At 36.9% G+C, this 19,750-nt stretch overlaps 1 long non-coding RNA gene across 1 annotated transcript in view; it reads right to left on the reverse strand.

Moving 5' to 3' along the window:
• LOC141423084 (uncharacterized) overlaps positions 1–1,702 on the reverse strand; it is an 80,570-nt gene extending 78,868 nt beyond the window's left edge. Inside the window, exon 1 of the long non-coding RNA XR_012447739.1 lies at positions 1,555–1,702. This is a non-coding gene — a long non-coding RNA (uncharacterized lncRNA). The remainder of the gene's footprint in view (positions 1–1,554) is intronic.
• Positions 1,703–19,750: the final 18,048 nt, after the last annotated feature.

Consider the following 19,750-nt stretch of genomic DNA (forward strand, 5'->3'; position numbering starts at 1 on the left):
TGTTTATGTAGCTTCAGGGTTTTTAAAGAGAGTTTTTAGATATATAGAAGATTGCCTTAGATCCTTTACCCAACTTCCCCAAATGGTAACATCTTGTATAACCATCATACAATTTTCAAAACTAAAAAATTAACAACAGTACAATATTATTTACTAAACTACAAACTTTATTTCAATTCCCATTTTTCCACTAATGTCCTTTATCTGTTCCAAAAGCCAATCCAAAGGCTTGATTTGATAGCAGAAATACAAGACTGCCTTTGCAAATAACAAAGCAAATAGAGTTCTTCCGTCATGTGGTCCCCAAAACTTAAGCTTTATAGCTACCAAGCCCTTGTCAGTCTCGTTTCTTCCTGTCATCCCAAGCCCAGGAGTACTGCTCCAAAGATAGAGGCTCAAACATGTTGAATGACCAGTTATAGCACCTTATTTTCATTTTCACTGAAAATAAATTATTTTCCCCTAATTCCCAAATATTCTTGGTTACTTCAAGATTTTCATATCACATTAGTTAGCATTACACTTGAATTACTGAGAATGCTGGAGACACAGGTCACATTCACAATCCCACTATTAGCCAACTGTTGTCTAAACCCACAAAGTTAGGCTATATAATTTCAACTAAGGGAAGTACATCACCATGCTTATCATACTGCACTGTCATTAACTGTGCACTCTAGAACAAACTTCTGAGTGACATAGTTTTTCATCTGATCATACAAAATATCTCATAAAATTTATTGAACAAATGCATGGTAATATTTTCAGTGCACCCACATTACCTACCCACCAATGTTAAATACACAAAGTTTTTTAAATTATCATGACTGATGCTAATAATTAACAAATGGTTGGTTATTAACAATAATATAAAATTTTCTGTGAGAAAACTGAATTTCAGGTCCAGGTTTTCCAGAAAACCCTAAGGGAACGTTTATTCTATGACCAAGTAACAAATCTCTGACCTTTCTTTTACCTTCTAACTTATTTCTGACTTGTAAGTACACTTCTGCTCTTCACATGTTTGGCAGTCTTGACTACAAACAGAAGGAGCTGGTTTATTTTGACTGTGCTTAAAACACTGTCACACTCTATAAGCTACTCAATAAAAAGGACTATCCTTGGTATAAGGAAAAAAGAGCAGACAACATGAAAGCCATTCACTGCCATGTTCCCAATGCTTTATGGCTACTCTTTAAAACCATCATTCATTCTCACAGTGTAGGAATGTAGGAGTCACAGTGACTCCTACAAACAGACACCCTCCTCTGTGATGGGCACAGTAGCCCTTCTAGTTTGATCCCACTCAGAGACAGGGCCTCGTGGTGGGAGTAAAGATGTTTCAAAACTTTCAGATCAGGCAGTTGGGGGGTGAGACAGAGCTCTGAGTAATCAAAAACAATTCACTCATGAGTACAGGTGTATTCACACTGTAAGTAAATCTGTCTATAAACATAAAACAAACTAAACTGGCAAACCTCATCATAGAGAAACAGAACTAAAAGGACTCATGTAGGGGAATACACGGGTTCCCAGAAAGGGAAAGTGACTCACCTAAGATGACACTATGAAAGGTCCTGTTGGCAGTCTCAATATTTCAGAATGAAAATCATTGTACTGATCTTTTCCAAAATCACTGCTTCAAAACTAGATTCTAAAGGTAAGAGCAGCAGCAGTTATTGCAAATCAGGCCATGCTGTTCCCTTGCTAGAAGCCTTTTAGTGGATTCTGATTGTGCTTAGGAGCCAAGCTTGTCAGCATGATTTACAAGCACTGTGACGCTCTGGTCTCTGCTTATGATGCAGGCCCATCTCTCATCATCTCCTTGCACTACGCAGGCTCCTATTTGTTTTTGATGTTTGATATCTGGTTCCTGTTCCATGTGGTCATTGCTCACTGTTTCCTTTGCTGGAATGAATGTCATCTCTGTCAGATCCCCTTTTCTCAGTTTCTGTTGGGCCCTATATTTCCTTACTTTACACTGCTTAGACCAGAAATAAAGTTGGTTTATTGTCTTTGCTTTTCTCCTCACAAAATGACAAGGAATTTGAAAGCAGCAATCATGACTCTCTGATTCATTGCTTTATCTCCAGGCCCCTGTGCAGCACGTGACACATGATAAGTAATAAATAAATATTTTTTCAGTAAATGAACAATTCAAGAAAGAAAATAAAAATTCCTGTTACTTATCTGCATATAATTATTAAATAGCCCATGAATTTCATTTTCCCTTTAGGAAAATACTATATAATTCTAAAACCAAGCTATCTGATATTTTATAGGGTTGGTTTGCTATAAATAGAAAATTACTTAATATCATTATAATTATTTCCAGACAATAATATCTATACATTTTAATCAGTTAGGTTATCAAGAAGTGATACCCACCCACTCTGTTGTCTACAAAATGATATTCAGAAGGCAATTTCAACATTCTGGGTCCTTAGGGATCTGTTCTAATTTTGGATTTGAAGTCATCTCCATATTTTTTAAAGGAGAGAGCCTTTGATCCTCAGCACCTGAATTCCAGGTATCTAGACATTGGACTGTGTGTCTTGGACCCAACACACCTTGCTAACCCTGATGTAATATGACTGAAGTACCCATTATATACATTATTTCTGCTGTAAAGATCTTCTGTAAAATGTTTTATAGCACACTGGCATTTTATACATATAAAAGAGCTAAACTTTTATTCTTTTCAAATTCTAAGGTTTGAAAAGACAATAAAGCTGTCTTTCTACAAGTATTTACATCTCCTGTCTTCTGCATGTGCATAGAGGATTGCATTTGGATCTCTGCCAAAATAAGTCTTAATTGATTTTTTCAGGTGTTTCCTACTGCCATGGCAACCACAATCAAATCTCTTTTCATGAATAGCCTTGTCAGTTGCAATATAATATTCTCACTGAATATGGTCTCCAGTTCTCTTTCTGCAAAGCTCTCTGGAGCTTTCTCTTTTTTGACCTAACATTTTCTTCAGGCCCCATGTAAATACTACATTTAAATAGTGTGTATGGTTTTTTTTTTTTAAAAATAAGAACCTCTTATGATTTCCATCAGTAACAACACACACAAGATAAAAATAGAATATGCTTTCAAAGGTAATAGATATTTCATTATTGGCATGATTTGTCACATATCTGTAATCTTTCTCAAATCACCTTTAACAGTGTATTTCATTTTTTTCTCTCCCAAGAAAAATCATTATTCATCTTAAGAGAGAACATCTTGTCAAGTGTTGCAGTTCAACAAAATAAGGAAAACATCTCTGCCAAATGCAGCAAATGTGATTACACAAGGCCAAGGAGAAGCCCATAATTAGATCATTACCATGGAAACAACCTAATTACATGTGTAAAGCAGTGAGGGCTGAGTTGCAGATCTGAATATGTTAATACCATTGTCTATTATAATACTTCTGCTACTTAGCTTCCCCAAAATATAAAATATAAGCCATATAGATAAATCCCAACTCAGTTAAATGAATGAAAAACTACTGTGCAGTTATGTGAATGGAGTTCAAGGATATTCACTCTGTTTTTTATAAACACACACCTATACCCTTCAATGAGAAAGAATGTTTCATAGTGCATATTAATAATAAATGTACATTAGCATGAAAATAGCTGAATGGCCTTAAGTATGCATTCTGGAATTTCACACTGTGCAAAAATTATTTATAAGAACAACCAGTGATAGGGCAAAGTAATTCAATTTTTTCAAGTGTATATTTATATTGAGGAATCATTTTATGTGGTCTGCTCTTAGTCATTTAGAGGCCTGTTGGTTTTTAAGGTCTCATTTGGTCTGTAATGTCTAAAATGTGAATATCTGTTTACTGTTTAGGCCACAGACAAAGGTATATGCCATATCCAGAGGGGCAGTGGAGAAGTTACCCAAAATGATTTTATAAATATAGAGATGGGTTGGGTTTGCTTTTTTAAATTATCAAATTGTGTGTGTGTGTGTGTGATATCCCATCAGTCCCAGATATCAGCTAGTCCTCAACCTCTCCCTCCTCTCCCAGTAATAGCATGGCTTCCAAAGCCATGGGTGGCAAGAGATGAGAGATTGCTGAGTCTCATCCTCCAGCCTCTTATTCAGACACACATAACCAGACTCAGAGAGAGAAAAAGAGGCCTGAAGTGCAGAGCTGAGGGTCAGGGCGTGAAGGGCTTTGTCATTTTCTGGCCATTCTACATTTCTCAGGCCATCTATACCAGAGAGTGTAGCAATGCCTCCCTCCTGTTTTCATTCCCACTCTTTCTGCAGTTACAAGGAGTTGGTCTCTTGCTCAGGAAGAGGAAGATGAAAGAAGAATGAAGGGAACTGTGGCTCTCTTTGGAATGGGTCACAAACATTTTGGCATAATCTTCTGCATGTCTCTCTGACCTTCTTTTCCCAGTGCATCTCACATTGCATTTCTGTCTCCTCTCTCTCTCTCTCTCTCTCTCTCTCTCTCTCTCTCTCTCACACACACACACACACACACACACACACACACACACACATACATACACACAGAGTTTGGAAAGTGAGTAGAAGATGTGGAAAGTCCAACAGTGACTCCCTATAACTAAGTCTTTGTAGCAGAGAAACCAAAGTGGATGGACATAAACAGGAAATAGCTGGCAAGAGTAAAGCCCATCAACACAAGCACAGATTCTGAGGAAAGACTAGAGGTTGACAGAAGGATACAGCTGGGCTAAAGGCAGATCTTGATCCTGTCATTGGGTTGTCATGTTGTGTGAGTCAGTGTCTCTCTGAGCCCTCAACTGTCTCTCCCTGTAAGGCCATACCTTGGAACTGGGTGACACTTAGATCTTCTATGAGCCTAACATTCTGAGTCTATGGCTGTCACATAGTCTGGGTCAATCCCTGCTTCCTGCCTTCTCTCCCACATCCCACCTACATGGCCTTAGGCCAGGATACCAAGCTTACTCCAGTTCCTGGTCCTTTAGCCACCCAGCTATAGAACACACACACACACAAACACACACACACACTCTTTAAGGATGAAAACAAAGATCCTGAGATAGAGACACCATTTGGTCCTAAGCAAATCACATAGTCTCTATAGGCCTTAATTTTCTTCCTTATTGAATGATAGCAACAGGAAAAGCACACGAAGGAGGTAGAAGTAAGGGTGTCTCTGCATTCCTGTCCAGGTCTTCTGCTATAATAATCCATAAGGAACAGCAGCACCTTTCTGCAGTTCCACTGCATACTCAAAAACCTTCAGCTACTTCTCATTTTCACAAATTCCAAATATAAAAACTGCCACCTATCTTTCAAAATGTCCTTTAATCCAGCTGCAGTTTTCTTGCTCAATCCTGTTTTCCATTCTACATCTTTCCCACCATTCCTTATTTCCAGTTCACCAGTCTAGCAGATTGTTTCACAGATCTACACTTTCTCAATCCATTTTCTCCCTATCCCAGTACTACTTTATTCATGAACTCCACACATGGAAGCACTCAGTAGGTGTTCAGGGCTGGACTGTTGAACACTCTGTCTCCTATCATCCAGTCCCAATCCAGTTCTCAGGTAAGATGCAGCTTCACTTCTATGAGGCTTGTCTTGATCCACCTGGATCAAGATCATGTTCTCCTGTAACCCACAGAATTTGTGTTGCAATACACCATTTAGGAACTACAGTAATGAACTAATCACTGTTGAATGTGTGTAAAAAATCGCCACTCGCTGACAAGTAAACATTTTGAATAGTAATGGAAAGTATTCTATGTCTTCATAATTACTGTATCACCTAGCTCCACACTGACCCTTGATCAGTAGTTAGGAAATATTGGGTTGATAGGTTGGGAGGTGCTCTAAGAGCATTTTCCCCATGTGGGATGAATATCGCCCCATCATTCAATCTCCCCTTAGCCAAAAAAAAAAAAAGCTCATATTTCAAAAAGAAATTCTGTCTCAGTATGGTCTTTTCTACACTGCCAGGCAGAGCTTATCTTTTCTTATATATGTCTAGTGGCACTTGTCACATTGCTATAATTATTTCTTTATACATTTGTTTCCCAACCTAAACAGTGAATTCTTTTCCTTTAGGAAAAGAACCAAATTTAATTTTTGTTGTAATCCCACTCACATTCCCATAATATAATAAATTTTCAATAATGTTGAATGAATGTATACTCTTTAGGGAAGGAGTGAATTTTTGTCTCTCTCTCTCTCTCTCTTTCAAATGTAAAACCAATTTTTGACAATTTGAGGTGAAGGGCTAACATTAGGCATAATACTTAGTTATTTTATAAGTTCACGATCTAAGTTGTACAGAGGGTCAGGGGTTATTATCATCCATAGGGTTTGTAGTATTTTTGACAAGCCTCTCCTGTTACCTTTAACAGTTCTGAGTTGGCTATGCACTGATAGTATACTCTTGACTTTCCAAATCGACATTAGAGAATCATTATTTAAAAACTACCATTAAGAAATTAGGATTGTTAATATATTAGGGTTTAACTTGTTGCAATATTTTCTCCTGGGGTGGTCCTTAGATTGCTGACAAACAAATTGCTTCCTTTAACACCACACATGAACCCCTCATCATAAACATGTACTTTGAATTTATTAAGGTATTACTTATACTTTCTATTAACTGCATAGTCTTGGGACAGTTTTAGACACCTGTCTGCTCTCTGTAACTAATGTACTAATTTCTGTGGGCCAGGGGCTCTGTAAACAGTTACTAGATGAAGCTATTAATGACTTTATTCCAAGTTTCTGGTGAATATTTTAAAACTAAGCAACATGAGAGAAATTACTCTTATCACAATGTCAGCAGTGACTATCTTTTCCCTAAGCAACTAGTTTGCTTTACATAATGATCTTGATGAATTCTATCATCACTCTTAAAGTTGTCCACCAGACATCTACAGCTAACTTGGCAGACTACTTGGAACAAGCACATGGAGCTGCAGGATGTGATTTTTTTACACTAAAATCTTTTATGTTCTCCACCTTTATTTCCCTTTTATCTATTTTTTCCTAATTTCAATTTAATAATATCTTGCTATATAATATGTATCTGTGTAATCTGTCTTAAGTTAGTTTTAGACTAAACAATAATTCATGAACATAAATAGATATGTAGATATATTTATAAATATTAAGTATCAAACATGAGATTTTCTTGATTAACATTAATTTTTGATTAAACATCATTCTCATATTTGATATGGGAAAATGTCTTTCAACTGTTATTACTGAATCACAATTTTAATCACCTTATAGATTATTTTTAATTTTACTTATATTTAAGAAATTACTTTTGTTTTCTATGTAATTATTTGGCTTCATTACTGTACACTTCCAATTCAGACAGTGATGTTATAGGGGAAAAGTGAGTGAGAAGATGAATAACAGTTTTTAAGATTAGTTTTAAGGGTTGGGATGCAATAATGGCCAAACACAAAGCACTTACCATGGGCCAGCATTACACTAAGAACTGGTCATCAGTTAATCCTCACAACAGCCCTAAGAGATGGGACGGTATTACTATCTTTCTATATGAGAGATAAAGAAACTGTTAAAATGTGGCACCATGAGTTCATTACAGAGCCAAGTAGAACCCAGGCTCATTAGCTCCAGAAGTGTGCTTCTAACCACTTTGCTACCCAACCTCAACTACCTTGTGTCTTCCAAGTCCTTAAAGGGTAATTAAGGTAGCAATGACCAATAAAGAAATGGGCACGTGAATTAAACAGAACTTTCTCAAAAGAAGAAATTCTAATGGCCAAAAAACACATGAAAAAATGCTCACCATCTCTAGCAATAAAGGAAATGCAAATTAAAACCACGCTAAGATTCCACCTCACCCCTGTTAGAATAGCCATCATCAGCAACACCACCAACAATAGGTGTTGGCGAGGATGCAAGGAAAAGGGAAACCTCTTACACCGTTGGTGGGAATGTAAACTAGTACAACCACTCTGGAAAAAAATTTGGAGGCTACTTAAAAAGCTAAACATTGATCTACCATTTGATCCAGCAATACCACTCTTGGGGATATACCCAAAAGACTGTGACACAGGTTACTCCAGAGGCACCTGCACACCCATGTTTATTGCAGCACTATTCACAATAACCAAGTTATGGAAACAGCCAAGATGCCCCAGTACTGACGAATGGATCAAGAAAATGTGGTATCTATATACAATGGAATTTTATGCAGCCATGAAGAAGAACAAAATGTTATCATTCACTGGTAAATGGATGGAATTGGAGAACATCATTCTGAGTGAGGTTAGCCTGGCCCCAAAGACCAAAAATCATATGTTCTCCCTCATATGCGGACATTAGATCAAGGGCAAACACAACAAGAGGATTGAACTTTGATCACAAGATAAAAACGAGAGCACACAAGGGAGATATGAGGATAGGTAAGACACCTAAAAAACTAGCTAGCATTTGTTGCCCTTAATGCAGAGAAACTAAAGCAGATATCTTAAAAGCAACTGAGGCCAATAGGAAAAGGGGACCAGGAACTAGAGAAACGGTTACATCAAAAAGAATTAACCTAGAAGGTAACACACATGCACAGGAAATTAATGTGAGTCAACTCCCTGTATAGCTATCCTTATCTCAACTAGCAAAAACCCTTGTTCCTTCCTATTATTGCTTATACTCTCTCTTCAACAAAATTAGAGGGAGGGGGCAGAGTGGGTGGTAAGAGAGGGGGTGGGGGCAGGGGGGAGAAATGACCCAAGCATTGTATGCACATATGAATAATAAAACAATTAAAAAAAAGGTAGCAATGAAAAATCAGCCTCCAGTGTTGTCCAAAAGCTATTATGAACAACAAGGGGGAAATGGCAAACCAGCCACTCGGTTACACCATGGCAAGTAAAAGACAATCGGATCCTTGGAACCTACTCTTCTTCTCCAATATGATGTTTCTCAGTCCTTCCCCCTCCCAATCAAATATTAATGGATGGTGCTTTGTTGTATACTTAGTGGGTTTTTAAGAAATCCAAATGCTATTTAACTGAAAGAGATGGAGCAAAGGGGAATTTTCTTTCATTGTCAGTAGCGAAATTATTCTTGTTTCCTGCTATTATAACTCATCTGTTGCTTCAGTCAATATTGCCTGGGGCAGGCATGAGTTTATTTGTCATCTCTGCATTTGAGCCCTGAAATGAGGTTATTGATTTATGATCCATGTAACTCCTGGCTGACTCCTGAATGTTATGATACACTAATACAAGGACTTGAGGAAAGTCACTTGCTGCAACAACCCCTCCTACAAGTGCTGTACTTAGGAATTACCATGCTCCCCAGCATATGGAAGGGTCCAGGGATGAGAGTAAAAGTAAAGCCAGGAAGCTGTTCCCTCCTCATTTCTTAAAGAATGGCCAACTCAGGGGCCATTAGTTCTGAGGGCTTTGGGGCCAGGCTACTGGAAATAAGAATTCTTTAGAGAGTTGAGGATGGTCAGGAAGTAGCAGGGACTCTGGTGAGGGGAGCCCTGAGGTAGGTCTATGAGGTCATACAAGTTACCAAATAGGGTCCACATGAACACCTGTACAGGTATGAAAGGCCCATGTGGATGAGTAGAACTGCCTCCAGCAAAATATGTCTTTCTCCCCTATAAAATACTAGGCTAATTCCAAATGTGAAATCATCTCCACCTGTATGCTAGAAAAACATTATAACATTCAACTTACAAATGATTGTTTTAAGATAAAATAGAAATTAAATTATAATTGACTACATATCCTCAACTGGCACCATGCCTTATGGTTTCATAAGCCATAACTTCTTTCTTAGAACCACTCTGTCTAATAGCTGAGGAAACAGGCTCACAAAGATCAAAAGATTTGACTCTGACCATGTAACTCCAACAGCAGAGAGGTACAAATCAAGAATCTCTGCCTGTTATGCATTTACTCATTCCCAAAGCACACATGAATTGTTTTAAAGTTCGTGAGTACTAGTAAACCACCAGGGAAAGTCAAGGGGACTAGATGGGTCAAAGTCAAGACTACCATTCCAAGAGATGTATGCAGGGATTAACTTCTGGCACACATTACTCTTCAACACAGATGGTTGATAATACCTTCCAGTAGTATCCTTTACTTCCCTTCCTCCTGTTCTTCTTCTTCCTTTCTCCTGACAGTTTCCAGGAATTTCCTGTTGTGGCATGGCTGGTACCCAAATTATGGTAGTTACTTAGAGAATAAGGATAAACAGAGAAGAGAGTGGGGTGGCCAACTCCACCCACCTCCTCTCTTCACTCTGTGCTCTTTAAAAACATTCCCAGAATCATTCACTTTTAAAGCTCTCATTTAGACAAAATGTGTAAACACAATAAACCAAATGCAGTAGTGTACTTATTGGATAAAGAAATCCGAAGCAGTTCTTCAAAACAAAAACAAAACAGCACAATTCATCTGTGGGCCAGAAGACACAATGACTTTTGGTTATAAGACCTATAAACTTTTCAGTATTTTGTGGGTTTGGGGCATTTTCTTTTTTTCCTTTCCATTTTCAAGAGACTACCTGCCCTATGTTCCTGTGGAAGCCAGTGTCCACCAAAACAATACACAAAGGCCTAGAAGGAGCTGAACTGGCATCAAGGCCTATCAGCCCCAGTCCATCATCACTCACAGTCCAAGTCTTCTCCAGTGCACTGGTCAGAGCTGGGAGAGAACACCAAGGGAAGTGCCTTCTAGCTGATGTTTCTATCTTAGAAAGAAAAACAGAAAGTGAGGGTCATTAAGAGCAGGTGGGTTGGCAGAGAGAGGTTGGCTCCCAACTATTGCAGTAAGAGGTTTACACTGGGGTCAAGCAGAGAGTGTCTCAGTTTGTGAACAAAAGTAAAAATTGTCTCCATTCCAGCACTCACTCATAAGCCAAGGCTGTCTGCATCTATTTCCTATGGCACACATGATTACACCCACCTTGTGATAAAGGTCAGAGGTATGTGTTGCATAAACCTGTTTAAAGAGTTTGGGCAAAAACATGAGCTCTGAAGACTGAATCAGAGCCAGCCCTGACCACAGCTATTCAACAAATTCCATTCATCAGAGACTGAGTCAAAGACACCTTACACAGTAAGGAACAGATCCATAGGGGATCTATTCTAAGACTTCCAATTCAGTGCTGAAATCATAGATGTCATCGGACCCTATAACTTGATGTCTTTTCCACCTCGACTAAGGACATAGTACACACTGTAGCCACAATCTTTGCATGTAGTGTGTAACAGCAAACAGCCACAAATTTCATTTTCCTTCTTCATAGTTTTTGGATAAAAGATTTATTCTGACCATACATCAAGCCTGTAGTCCCAGCCCCTCAGGAGGCAGAGGCAAGAAAATAGCTTGAGCCCAGGAGTTTCAGGCAAGCCTGGTCAACATAGTGAAACCCTATCTCTTAAACTATACAAGGAAGCACAGTTTGGCTTCTCTTTGAAAGATCCGAATTGTAAGCATCACTACTCTTATACTTTAGGGACATTAAGAAAAATAAGGATTACTTGGACAAAAAAGCACTCCAATACTCCAACTGTCAATCTGACGCGATGTAGGCAGTTACTAAGTGAAGAATGGGTGAGTAGCATATACTGCATGGATATGCTGGATCCATACAAGCGGATGAGTCACATCCCAGGCAGGATGGAGCAGGATGTTATGAGATTTATTTTATCAACAATTAGACTGGTACATGATTTAAAACCCATGAATTGTTTATGGAATTTTTCTTTTAATATTTTCAGATCACATTTGTCTGTGGGCAACTGAAACCGTGGTAAACAAAACTATAGATAAAAGGGGACTACTGTAGTTTGATTTTTTTATAGCTAATATTTATCAAATATATACTATATAAAACAAGGACACATTTACACATAAAGATATTTCTAGTTCTCTGTGACTTTCAAAGATCCTTTACTTTTAGAGAAAATACCACATACATTTTATTAGCTAGCTTATTACTTACAGAAATAAGGGGATAGTGTAGAAGAAGCAAGGGAAAAATGACAAATATATTTTACCCTCTCAGTTGGCATTTCTTTAAGTCAATTTTTTTTCTCATGATACCTTTTACTTTTATTTTAACAGGAAACATGGAGTATATGCCACAATACCAAGATTTGCAGTTATTATTATTATTATTATTATTGTATTAAAAATAGTTTAGGAAAAAAGACAATTTTTAGTCCAACCTAGAGGTGCATTGAAAGGATATGTAAGCTTTCTATAAGTAGAAACCTAAAATTCACACTTTTAAAAATCCATTGCAAAAATGTTTCATTATATGTTGCTCTGAGCTGTTACTATGCATGTCTGTTGCTGATTGCATTTGTAAATGATTTTATAATTATTTAGCTGACTCTGGTGATAACCTTCTAAATTAAAACTCAGCCTCAGTAATGGATGTTTTGACCCCACTTGCCAAGTCCACAAGCAGGAAATGAGTGAGGACCTCTGGTTGGGAAAGAACCTTTCGTGTGTTTCTACCAAGTAAACTGTCATCCTATTTAATTGAGATTTGAGAAATGGGTAACAAAACAGCAGTGAATGATGGTATTTGCAAATTAGTTGAAGCCAAGTGAATTTTTGCCTGGGGTGTTCAGACTGAAAAAAATAAATGTAAGGAAAATCAATGCTAGCCTAAAGAATCTTTCTTGTTTCCCCTGCTGATTTTTTCCATGAAGTAAAATGCTCATATTTGATTCAGCTTGAAAATATCTACTTTTTTTTCCTTTTGACCCTTATGGAAACCTGTCCAGTTTCAGAAGAGATGCTATGGTAGAAACAATCTGGACTTTCTACACTGACCAAAGTAATGACTCAACCTGTGCCTTCCACTACTCAGCCCCTAACACAAGTTTTTCTTTGCCAGGGAAGTATTTCAAATGATGATTCCAAAGGAGGGGAAAAAGCTTTTCAGTTTTTCTCACCTTCAACTGTAATATGGGAAAAATCACCAATGCCCATTCCTGCCAGTACTTCACACTCAGGATTATGCGTGAGCCCACCTTGAGCTCTGTTCTCAGTACATTTCTATTGTGTCTTTATAAAATGTAAGTATGTCAGGTCAGTGCTAAAGTAACAAGCTGAAAAGGAGCGTTACATAACAAACGTCGTACTCTAGGCAAAAATAATCTCACGTATATATGAATAGCAATCTGAGCCATAGATCATACCAAACATAACATGTTTAATTTAGATTTTAAAGAAGCTATCATATGGTTAATATTAATTGTTTTGATAGAGTACTGCCTATTTTCCTGATAACACAATATAGTCTGTTTTGTCTTAAAAATTATTTAAAATCAGCTAAGCCCCATTTCTATATGAAACATGATAAATAACTTATGTTTTCACATTTGTAAATATATAGAGTAAGTAAACATAAAACATACTCTAATATAAGGGTTACATTTTCTCTGATCATTCTAAATATCTCTGATGATTCTTTAGTTCAGTAAATTTTAGTAAATATTAAGCTTTGCCAAAATAATAGGATTTTTTTCTATGCTTAATTTGTTCTTAACTCCAATGGTAATAAGGAGGAAATGACAATTGATCTTTTAATAAAGCTTTGCTGATTTCTTTCTTTTTTCAATTTCTTTTCTTTCTTTCTTTCTTTCTTTTTTGTTCCTGTCTTCTTTCTTTCCTTCCATTTTTCTTTCTGACCCATGGCTAATTTCTAGAAAGGGTTACAATTTTTTCTAGCTTTTACATTAGATATGTGTCTTTATAAAATCAAAATATGTTTTCATTTAAAATTAAGATTATTTCCAATGCTATCATAAAAAAACTTCATCATTTTCAGTGCAATTTTCAGCTCAGAGCTTGAAGAATTGTGTGCCCTATTAAGTATGTGAAATACTCATTTCTATTATTTTCAAGAGAAATAGGGAAAGAAAATAAGGTTGAGGGCGGGGTGGTGTGTGTGTGTGTGTGTGTGTGTGTGTGTAAACACAAAGCTCATTTCTACAGTAAATTTTTTATCTTTTGAAAATGCTTGGAAAATGATCTTTGCTTTAAACTACCATAATTCTTACCTAGCCCCATGTAAGGAAAGTGAAGTAAAGAATCACAAAAATCTCAGTGCAATGTATTCTTATTTCAACTATTACCTCAGTTGGTTCCAATTCCTGCATGACTTCCCAGCACTTCTGCATTACTCTTACCCTCATTCTTCTCTAATATGTTTCACATTGATTTTTTTTCTATTCTCTGCTGACTGCACAGTCTGGAAATACTTTGACCTTAAAGTCAAGGTCAAGTTTGCATTACTGGAGTAAATAAGAAAGAAATATGGCAAAGAGAACTTAAAAGAAAACCATCTGATCAAGAAAAAACTGTAGAGTAAAATATGCTTCCTAAAAACAGGAGAAAACAATGTCTTACTTCTGAGCTTTCTTTTTCTTTAAAATGTGGTGTGAAAGGTGAAGAATATTAATATAAGATGCCAGTGAAACAAGTGACATTTTTCTTCAAGTACTATTTGCATATACCTAGTCTGGCGTTAAATATTCCTTTTACTATGCAAAATAGTAGATCTGGTAGAATGGAATTTCTAATCCTACTATTTTTTTATAGGTACTCTAACTGGGAAAACAAGAACTAAATAGTATGACTCCAATGATGTTTAAATAAATTAGTGCTGAAAAATACTGCTAAAAAGCTGTAAATTTGAATAATCCTCTAGAATTGTTGCATGTTTTATAGACTCTGTCCCTGTCTTAGGCCTTCGGTGGAGTTATTTGACAGTTAACTGCTTAACCTGTTCTACCTTCTTGGCTTTTATTTAGTTAACTGCTTCAATTGACAGTAGGTCTTGAAACTTTTCATTTATGACAAAGGCAGACAAATTACCACATTTATAAAAATACATTCCTTCATTTCCTATCTTAGTCTGAGGCTAAGGTCTAACACATCTAAAAGAGGGCACTTAAAAACTTCAATATGACACCTCGAATGTGGACATGGATGTCAACATAAGGTTAACCCAATCAGGTGTCTGGGAGACTTGCTTTTTGATGAAGTTCTTCCTCTGAAATGCTGTGTCTCCTTGGAGAGGGCTTTTAATTTAAAATCAGATCTGAACATAAGCCTTTCCATCCTCCATACCCTACTTATGATATGATACAATATGATATGATATGATAGCATCCAAAGAGCTATGTTAGTAATTAGTCTACATCTACACACTGACTGGTTTCACTTAGACATACATAGCTTGTCATCCGTAGTGTCTGGATCTCTATCGATTCAAACCACATGTTCACTAGGAGTAGAAGCCTGTATAGGGTCTTTTGTGAGCAGTATTGGTGCCTACCCAGCATCCATTCCTTCTTCCTTTGTATTAACAGAACCCAATATCATCCAGGTAGCTATCGTTTGTCCTCGTAGGCATGAGCCCCAACTCCAGACCCAGCCTCATTGAAATATGGGTAATTCCACTTTCCTTTCCAATAATTGACTCAGGAATGGACATGTGATCTGAGTCTGGACAATAAGATATGAAGAGCAGCTGCTAGAGGGATTCTAGAAAGAGAAGGAAGAATGTGAAGAGATCATTATTCTTCTCCTGGGTGTTATTGTCCTTAAATGTGTTGCTTAAAACTGAAAGTCTTTGTTTGCTACTGGTGTTAAGATGAAACCCACTCAAAGAAGAGTAGAGTGAAGAAAATGAAAACAAACAAATGATATTATTGAGGCACAGTATCAACAATCCCTATTTGGCTAGGTCTTGACTATTTGAGACATTATTAGTAGTATTGTCATTTAAAACACTTGGCATCCTGGTCTCAGTTATTTGGAGCCAATAGCAAGCTAAGCAATTTCTCTTGGCTTCCTCCAATTGTATCTACCTTCCTGACTTCAGCCTTTTAGAAGAAGAGTCGAATGCTAATGTGTTTACCTTGGTGCTTAGTTTGAGTTTTAGTCACAAACATAGGGAGCAAGATACACTTAGAAAAAGAAAACTAAGATTTGACAATATCAGAACATTCATTTCTGAAGTGTGTCTTGGAGGAATTGCTTTTCATGTGATATTGCCAGCATTGAGCCAGTACAGAAAAATGTGAAAGACAAAGCATACAAATGACTCACACCATCATTTACACATATGAGTTCACACAGATAGATTATGGCCAGTTTATTAGGTCAGACTGGGCAAAAAAAAAAGTAAATCCAATCTGTCCCCACTACTTTTCTAAAATCTTCTGTCAAATTTTTCTTCCTCACCTTTACTGACCTTTCAGGAAGATCCACAGCTTCTTGCTTACTTTGAGGTACTAGAGAATGCATCAGAAATTAAAAAACATCCAAGCCAATCAAATATCAAAACTTCAATCTTCCCTCCAATTTCAAAGCTTCTCTCCTCTCCAATTTAGGTCTGTTTATGGTTCTTTCTTTGTTACAAATATCTCTGCGCAGAAAAAGTGCTCCAACCTAGACTTTTCGTGAGGTATGCTTGTTAATTCTTTGGAGATGTTATCAGGGACTCTCACATAAAAACATTTCCTGACACATGCAAAGTATTTTCTGGCTAATCTCTTGCAAGACCTTGAACACCTGCTCCTGGAGAGCACTAGAGATTCTGTTATGGTTTGGGTCTTAAACTTCCCCAAAGAGTGGTAGAACTTTAAGAGGTGGGGTCTAACTGGAGAAAGTTAAGTCACTAGGGGTTTTCCCTTGAAAGAGATATTGAGACCTAGGTTCTCTCTCTCTCTCTCTCTCTCTCTCTCTCTCTCTCTCTCTCTCTCTCTCTCCTCCCCTCCTCCCTCCCTCTCTCTCTTTTGCTCACTGCCATGCACTCCACTACAATGCACTGTTTGCTTACAGGCCCAAAAGCAACAGGGTCAAGCAACCATAGACTATACCCCTGAAACTGTAAGTTGAAACTGTGGGTTATTTACTGCAGATATTTTGTCATAACAACTGAATGCTGCCAATCACAGATCCCTTCACCCAGCAAGCACTCCAGTTGTGTGAGGCCTTTTCAAATAATTTGGACTGTTTTGCATAGTAACCACTTGTCTCGCAGGAAAGGTCACATATCCTTCCCTACTCATGTTCCAAAACTACAGGCACTGCCATGCTTTTCTGGCCTTCCTCTGCCATTCCACGCTTCTTCTACTGCCACATACCTTATTTCTCCTGAGAAGAATCAGACACTAATCCCTACATTGCTCAGACTTTACATCCACCAGGCCAGATAGTAAAGCCATTAACCACATGTGAAATGTGGTTAATCCAAATTAGTAATTTTAAAGAGTGAAATATGCCATTCCTGGTTTATTACATGATGATATTTTAGATAATACTGGTTTAAATAAAATGTATTATTAAAGTTAACATCAACTGCTTCCTTTTACTTTTTAAAAATATGGGCTACTAGGACTGGGATTGTAGCTGATGGTAAAGCAATTGCCCAGTGTATGTGTGTGTGTGTGTCTGTGTCTGTGTCTGTGTGTATGTGTGTCTGTATGTGTGGGTGTGTGTCTGTGTGTGTGTGTGTGTGTGTGTGTAAGATCAATCCTCCACACTTCCAAAACTGTGGCTACTAGGAAATAAGTTATATATATATATAACTTATATGTGGCTCTCCTTACTGCAGAGTACTCCAGTCCAAAGCACTGGCATCACCCATTTCCTCTTAGAAATGAAGACACTTAAGCTTACTGAGTCAGTATTTTAATCAATCTCCAGGTAAAGCTGTGATGGAGAGCATCACACTTTAATCTGATGTTCAAGCACTCCCTGACAACATAAGCATAAAAACTGAAAAACTTTAGAAATCTTTGTAGGCATTTGGCATAACTACATAGGGGTGTGAACTGTGAACATTGTTCATTGAACATAGAACATTGTTCCTACTTCACTTTTCTAGAAATTCAACTTTACTAAATTTTACAGAATTGTCAGTCCATGATGGATTGGAAATTAAAGAGTTAGTCTTTTATCTCAGAAAGTCTCTGAAGCATAACTCTGGAGGACATATTACAAATTCTTCCCCTAAATTTCTCAGACTCTGTAAGAAAACAGTCTCCCAACTGGTATACTCTTCTCTCACTGTCTTTTCTCCAAGTTTTTCTCCAGTCTCCTCCCCTGGATTAAGCTGAGGTCACTTAGCTGTTTTCCCTTCCAAGACACAGTGCTCTCTATTCCTACGAATTCCCTTGAAGGAATTATTCTCTAGGGCATCTCCTGGCTATTAAATATTTCTTGAAAAGACAATAGCTGATGAATGGGCCACACCATAGCACATCCGATGAAGAACATAGTCCAGTGGCTCTCTTTAGAATTGTTACAGGCTACCTTCAGTTTGGGACTTTAGCTTGAATTCCAAAGCAAGAGAAAAATTCCCATTCTGAATTCTCTGCAAAACTTATTTTGGGTTTTGGCAATCTCTTTTTTTTTTCCTATTGAAACATTCCTCCAGTTTCCACACATTGGTTAAGGTAGTCATGACAAACAATTATAACTTGCAAGTTTTAGTTGTAATATGTAGTCTTTTTTAAACTATTTTATCTTATGCTTCTACACCTAAGGAAAATCAGGCATGTTCAACACATTCTTTTAAGATAAGGGTATACTTAGTTTGGTGCAAGTATAATATTATTGGTAAACATGAATTTAAACCTCTTTTTGGCCAATTTGATGTCCACAAGCTGTTCACGATTTCAAGCAATCTTATGGATTATTTTGTATAGGCAAAGTCTCCTAATTTTCCATTTTAACAACCACATATTTCCATATGCCAAATATATTTAAAGAAAAATGTACATGTGCTTTCAATTAATCCACATTTTAATAGCTTAATAGTTTTAATAAGTTGAAACTACATAGCAAAAAATCCAGAATTTCATAATTTACTTATTGAAAGTAAGCTTTTTGAGAGATTTATTTCTTCCCATGATACTTTTAATAGATTCATATTCATAAATAATTCAACTTTTAAAGAAATTGTATAGATATTAACTAAGTTCTAAATATACATTAAGCACTTTACTATATCATAATAGTATAAAAAAGAATGAAACATGGTCCTTTCAGTGTAACTCTGAGTCTGGCAAATAAAACTTTCTCTTACACAGACAATACAACACAATATCAAGGGTGAGAAGACAGTATTACATGCAGGATGCTGTGGGAGAAGAAGGGAAACACGCTTATCTCTTAAGGAGATTCAGGAGAGATTTCCTAAGATGGGAGATGCCTGAACTAGAACTGGAAGGAATCATTTCATGTTTTCCAGCTAAAATTTAAAAATTTAAAAACATTCAAACCACTAGGTACTGCATGATCAGATACATTCATCCCTCAGAACTATAAATTCTTTGATTTTAGGACCCTTCCTGGATACCAAAACCCACAGATACTCCAGTCGCTTACATAAAATGATATAGTTTCTGTACATAACCTATGCACACTCTCCCTTTATATCATCTCTTTAAATTATCTTTATGTAAATAGTAATTTTTTATGTAAATAGTTATACTGGATTGTTTGAGGGAATAATGACATGAAAAAGTTTATATTCAGTATTTCTAAAAATATAGTTTCTATCTAAGGTTGATTGTTGACCAGTTGGCTAAGTTGGTTAGAATGTGGTGCTGATAGGGTTGATTGAATCCTCACATGCAGAACCTGTGAATGTGGAGAGGTTGATTATACTCAAAAAACATGAAACAGAGTCCAAAAGTTTTTGAGGTAAGTGAACTAAAATGAGAAGCTGGAAAGAAGAAGAAAATGGAGAAAAA

Source organism: Castor canadensis, chromosome 5 (genome assembly GCF_047511655.1).
Source record: "Castor canadensis chromosome 5, mCasCan1.hap1v2, whole genome shotgun sequence".
Taxonomy (NCBI): domain Eukaryota; kingdom Metazoa; phylum Chordata; class Mammalia; order Rodentia; family Castoridae; genus Castor; species Castor canadensis.